Here is a 7,120-nt window from a genome sequence, read left to right as displayed (position 1 = left end):
GTTCCTAGTGGTGACCTGACATTTTAAAAATGTAGGTGATCATTTTTTTTCTTAGAATTAATTTAGAAGTCCATTAATTTTATACATCATTCTGAAAACCTTAAAGGCACTTCAGGACTAGTTAAATAAAAACACACACACAATTGTGCCCCAGAGTAGAGAGCTGTTATTTCCTCTGTCAACCATCTTAAATATTTTTATCAAACCAGAAATCCAAACTTTGTGGAATGAAATGTATTATATGATATTATTCTGCCTGTACAGTTGCCATTTCTTTTTCTGTAGCCTTATGCCTACTTGTTCTCTCCCATCTGTTTCTCCTAGGAGGAAGAATAGGAGGGATCTGTTAGTGAAATACTAGCAGAAGTAATAGTTATCACTTCTAAATAAAATTTCAAATGATTCTTTTATTTTAGACATCAAGAAAGCATGTTTTGTAAAGGAGTTGACAACTTAAGATGAACTCCAGAATGAAAAAAGTAGAGGGCAAAACAAAGTTTTAGTCCTTGTAATATGAGAAAAAATGTGATTGTCATTTAAAATTTGGATCTGTATGCTAATGAGGCATAGCTTTGTGAAATTAGATGGATTCAGGAAGGACTAGTCATGTTTGAAGAAGTAATATGCAATAATACCTCAAACAATATCATGGGTCAATTTTTTCTAGCTTTACCCAAAAGGATCGCTGGTATGCTATATAAATATGTCCTGAGGAAGACAAAGCAGAATTTTCTATAGTTGAATATTATCTGTGAATTATTAACCACTAAGATTCCAAGAAGAAGAAACTAGTGCTTCAGCTTATAATTAATACAGTGACTTAGTTCAGGTGGTTGATGATTGTGATGTCTTAGATTTCTTTAGATTTCTGATTACCCACAAAGACCCCAAAATCCTTTGCATGATTATAAATTTTTGATGGTAGAATTCAAAGATCTTTTACCAGAATCTGTTAGGGTTGAATTTATTGTTTTCCAGCTCAGCTCAGAGCCTGAAGAGATGAATATCAGGAAGGTAATCAGTTGTGGTGATTGAGATTCCTCGTGACGTGTAATAGGGATTTTTTTCAAGTAAGAAGGTGAAGTTGCATAACCAAAGTAAAGTGGTCTAGTTAAGTAGTGAGCTTTCAGAGAATGATTCAAAGCTAGTATTATTGGCACTGAGAAAAATAATGATGTATGAGTTCCCATAAAAGCTGTGGTTTTAGGCTAAGAAATCTAAACATGATTGGACATATTTTATCAATAGGGCTGGGCATCTATTTTGTGTTTAATATTTGATTTGTGTATTCAGATATGGGCTTCAGAAGACATGAAAGGAAATGCTAAAACGTGTTACCACTTCTAAACAATTCCAAATCTATTATTTAAATAATTATAGTAGCTTACTTGCTAAATGATGTAGGTTAGAAAGAAATGTCTGAAGGGATATTATGTAATATCAAAACCAAAAATTATACAGGAAAGGTGGTACATTTGTTAAGACAAATAATGGCAAAGCAGATTAAAACTAAAATGCACTTCTAGATTGACACATTGGTGTGTGTTTGTTATAGACACTGTTCATGAATATGTGTACGTACATGCATGTACACTTCTGTTAGGTGCTTTAAAGATTTTCATTTTATTATCTTTAATGCATTTCTTTTTCAACATTTCTATGATTCTTTTCTTTCTAGGAATGTATACAATGTATAGAATTGGATCAAGCCCACAGGTTTAAATAATTACCCTATTTTAGTGTGTTTTTTTTAATTTTAAGCAATTTTGAATATAAGTACATATAGAAAATCCAAAGGTAGAAAAATATAAACATGATTGGACATATTTTATCAATAGGGCTGGGCATCTATTTTGTGTTTAATATTTGATTTGTGTATTCAGATACGGGCTTCAGAAGACATGAAAAGGAAATGCTAAAACGTGTTACCACTTCTAGACAATTCCAAATCTAATATTTAAATAATTATAGTAGCTTGCTTGCTAAATGATGTAGGTTAGAAAGAAATGTCTGAAGGGATATTATATTTTATCAATAGGGCTGGGCATCTATTTTGTGTTTAATATTTGATTTGTGTATTCAGATACGGGCTTCAGAAGACATGAAAAGGAAATGCTAAAACGTGTTACCACTTCTAGACAATTCCAAATCTAATATTTAAATAATTATAGTAGCTTGCTTGCTAAATGATGTAGGTTAGAAAGAAATGTCTGAAGGGATATTATGTAATATCAAAACCAAAAATTATACAGGAAAGGTGGTACATTTGTTAAGACAAATAATGGCAAAGCAGATTAAAACTAAAATGCACTTCTAGATTGACACATTGGTGTGTGTTTGTTATAGACACTGTTCATGAATATGTGTACGTACATGCATGTAGACTTCTGTTAGATGCTTTAAAGATTTTCATTTTATTATCTTTAATGCATCTCTTTTTCAACATTTCTATGATTCTTTTCTTTCTAGGAATGTATACAATGTATAGAATTGGATCAAGCCCACAGGTTTAAATAATTACCCTATTTTAGTGTGTTTTTTTTAATTTTAAGCAATTTTGAATATAAGTACATATAGAAAATCCAAAGGGTATAACTTGATGAATTTTCACAGAGAGATACAGCCATGTAACCAGCAGCCAGCTCAAAAAACAGAACATTAACTACAACCCAGAGGGTTCCTTATTCCACCTTTCATTAAAACCCCGCCGCCTAGAGGGTCATCACTATTCTGACTTCTATTAGCCCTAGAAGTGTTACTATTTTTTAATTTTATGTATGTTGTTAGAAAGGCAGTGTTCTGGGCTTTAATAGACTTTTCATATTTGCCTTATATTATTTGTAAATTTTAAATGTAATGTAGGTAGTTTATATCACTCTGTCCTGTAGTATTTGGATTCGTGCTGATATGGGCAGAGGACTAATTATTTCTTTGTAGTGTTCTCTGCAGAGAACAGAGTGAAAGTAGAGTCCAAAGTCAGCTTAAAACATATGCTACATGGCAAATTTTACATGTAAGATAAGATTCAAACTAGATTATGTGTTTCTATAATGTTTGAACATTTATTGTTTTGCAATACAATTTTAAATTGTATTTAGTAATAATGTTAATAGATAATGACAAGTCATGGTGATACCCAATTTATTTTTAATCATTACTACCATTGATTTATTATAATATCAAAGAATAATTTTAATATTCATTGGTTTTCCAGTAGCTTTTCTAAATTCCCAAATGAGTGATTTCTGTTTAGAATTCTAGCATAAGAACATAGCTCAGATCCTCACATACTCCTAAACTAAGGATCTGAAATCTTCATAAACAAAAGGTTTGATATAGCACCAATTAAGGCACTTTCTCTTGTGGTTCAGAAAATCCATCTGGGTCATTTATCTGCTCTATTCCTGAAAGAGAAAAGATTATCTCTAAGCTATTTTAGCTCATGAATCCATATTCTCTGAGTACCTACAATTGAATCTTTAAATCCTTTTCTAGCATCCACTCTGTTAATTAATGAGATATGTGCTTAACCAATATAAGATATTTAATCCCATGTGCTAAATAGGAAGGTGCTAAGTGCTTAATGAAATATAACTAAAATGATTATGTGATCACACTTTCTTTTACAAAGATAGTCAGTTTTCCTCAAAATGTACCCAGTTGGTAGAATTTTTTATCTCATCATACTTGAATCAAATTGAAATTAACTGACATATGCATGATAAATTCTTTGTATTGATTATGCTAAAGTATATTAAATACATCCTACTAAATTAAAATGTTGCTGTTGTGAAAGGGAATAAAATAATAAAACATATTCTAGCTGAGACCATTAAAATACTGAGTAGTATCTTATATAATGGTCCACTTTATTATTTTTTATTTTATTATTAATTTTTTTGGTATCGGGAATTGAACACGGATCCTCACGCTTGCAAGGCAGGCCACTGAACCGCTGAGCTAAATCCCAGGCCCATGATCCATTTTATTTAAAGAAATATTTCCAAAGGACTTAGCATGCATAGAACTCTAATAAAACTTAGAAATATTATTTTTAAAGTTTTGTTATCTTCCATACCCAGCAGTAGAATTTTACAAAGCCAATACATATTATCAAAGTGAGATTTAATAATAACTTCTTTAAACTTCAAAATGCTCATCATTTGCCAAGATAAAATTTACTAAAATAATATACTATTAAATTCTAGATTATGACTGCATATTGATTTTGATGTGTAATTTTTGGCAGCTTCATAGAGACAATCGAAATTTTCCAACTATATTTTTGCAAACTATTACTTTGGAGTAATAATGTGAATATTTAATATGCTTATTCATAGTATTGTGGTAACAATGTGGAAACACTGATCTTAAATGTTACCTCCTCATTTTGGCTTGAAGAATGGGTGTAAGTCATGCCTTAGGTTAAAATGCCACATGTTTATGAAAAATTATGAAAAAGAAGGTAGAAAGTAAAAGTAATAATAATTTACACAAAAATGCAGATATGGTGGGTGTTGAGCATAACTAGGGTCTACCTTTATTGCTCTAAGTTATAACAGAGGTATCTTAAACCAGTATGTTAAAAGAGTCCATTATATTCTTTACTGTCTTTATATCTAAGATAATGTTGTATATCCTACTCCTTTTATATCTTATATTATCAACGTTACCATTACTTAGAATATCTGTTCTGTATTAACCCTCAACTACTCCTTTCCTAAATCTTGTTTTATTAACGCTAATCCTCACTCTCATGCTCCAGATTTCATGGACCTATATATATATATGCATTTTGCGTTAGGTATTTTGATGTTAATTACATGCAGAGCCAATTTTGTCATTAGCCAGTTGTATGCATTTGGGGAGGACAGATCACTAAACTTTGGTTCCTTTCTCTAAAATAAAAGGATGAGAAATATAGCTAAATTAAATGACAATTGAAAGTATTTAATATGCCACATTTCATTTGACTAAAGAAACAGCCACTAAGTGGCTTATTTTGATGTAACTCACATTTTCATTATGAGTGTCTTTGTCTCTCTCTCTCTGGATTGTAAAATCTTTGGATACAGGGATTCATGTCCTATTTACTTTAATATTAGCACAGGATAGAATCATGGCACAGTTGCACACACACACAAAAAAACTTTGTTATAAAAGACTGAAATGACTAATATCTTATTTTGAAAACATGCAAACTTTGCTATTACTATGGTAATGTTTTACATGCATTTTATGAATGAATGTATGTTGCAAAGTGTGCAATATTATTTAAAATCCAGACATTATCTGTTCATATTAGGAACAAATAATGCTTCAGTTAGGAGGGAAAAAAAAGCACTAGAAAATGACAGCCATAAGGCTGACAAATGATTTTTACAAACTAGTTTTTTTACTTACTATGGCTTATTACTATTCTACTGCAGGCGTTAGTCATTTTCTACAAATACGAGCTTTGAAATTTTAAAAGAATTTATTTTCTAAACTTCAAACTACAGAACGATAATATTGAGATTATGAGGCGGAGGCAGAGTGAACACTAAGATTCACATTACATTTGTTATTTACTCATGAAAATGGATGATTTTCCATTTGCATAAGTTTCTGCTGAGATCTGCAAATGGAAAAGTAATGGTGACTCTGACAAATTAGTCAATCTAGAGTATTTCTGAAAACATGTATATGGTTTGATAATCTTACATTCATTATGGCTCAGATTTTTAAAAAATTATATAATTATGTATAGGAGTAAGAGAACTGAAAAATGAGGAAATGATGATGAAAGAAAAATAATCATAGAATACCATAACTTTTTGAGTTCTAAAGAATAAAAAGATGTTTTCAGAAAAAAACAAAGTTCATCAATATTAATCACTATTTACTGAAGAAGCTCTTCTGAACAACTAGTATGCTTAATACAATCAAGAGCTTCACTAAAATGCAATTGATATTTTGCTTAATGTTTTAAGTTCAATATTGGAGCTATTCATTTTCAATATGCCTTTCAAAAATCTATCTTGCATGTTAACTGATATAACCTGTTTTTTAGTAACTTCATAAATCATGCAACTCCAGAATTTTCTCTCCTATTTATAGTTCTTTGCATTAATTTATTTATATAAGTGCCTATTACTAAAATACATTGAATCATAATTTATTATATTCAAACTGGGTGTTTTGGAGGCCTAGAGCATTTATTAGCAACATATTAATTTTAGTGAGAAAAATAGTCTTTTCTGCTCCATACTAACAATAGCGATTTCATTGGAAAGTAGGGAGAAGGCATCAGAAAACTGCTTTTTTCTTAATTAATTGTTTTGCAGTGAATATGAGACGTTATACAATTTAGAAATTAGTCATCATATTTTTGGACCAAAGAATCTCTCCATACTAACAATAGCGATTTCATTGGAAAGTAGGGAGAAGGCATCAGAAAACTGCTTTTTTATTAATTAATTGTTTTGCAGTGAATATGAGACGTTATACAATTTAGAAATTAGTCATATTTTTGGACCAAAGAATTCTTCCCAGGAACAGGAAAATAGATAGTGAAAAGAGTACACCTGGGCTGATAATTATTAACCTTTGAAGTGATATTCTGGTTTTCAACAAGAGCAAGGTATACATATCAGAGTCTCCTCGTGTTGAAGCAGAATTAAACGGCATTAGTATTGGGCAGATGAGGAAACTTATTGGAAAAGATATATCAGCATCCATCCTTTTAGACATAGAATTATCTAACCACCATGCTATGATTTCAGTAAAGGAAGAGTACATAAAGTTTATTTTTATCATTCATCAAGAATGACAGAGATCAGATAAGAATAGATGATCCATTTCATTTGTATCATGAGACTAGCATAAAATGCTGTAAGGATGAGTTACCACAAGACAATCAGAGAAAAAGAGCAATACAATTCTTAGTTTTGACTTCACAACCAGGGCCAGAATTGTAAATAAGTTTCCAAAACAATCCATTACGTGCCCTAAAATATAATAAGTACTCTATTCTGTGAGGTGGAAAACAAAAGTAGGACTCCAAAGATTAAGGGTACAGTGAAATACTCTGAGACTGTAGAAAAATTATAATCCTGAAGGAAGAGGAAAATAAACTGTT

The sequence above is a fragment of the Fukomys damarensis genome, unplaced genomic scaffold (genome assembly GCF_012274545.1).
Source record: "Fukomys damarensis isolate Sample0158 unplaced genomic scaffold, DMR_v1.0_HiC HiC_scaffold_1, whole genome shotgun sequence".
NCBI classification, from domain to species: domain Eukaryota; kingdom Metazoa; phylum Chordata; class Mammalia; order Rodentia; family Bathyergidae; genus Fukomys; species Fukomys damarensis.
The sequence above is the reverse complement of the archived record's forward strand: the minus strand, read 5'-3'. Positions refer to the sequence as shown.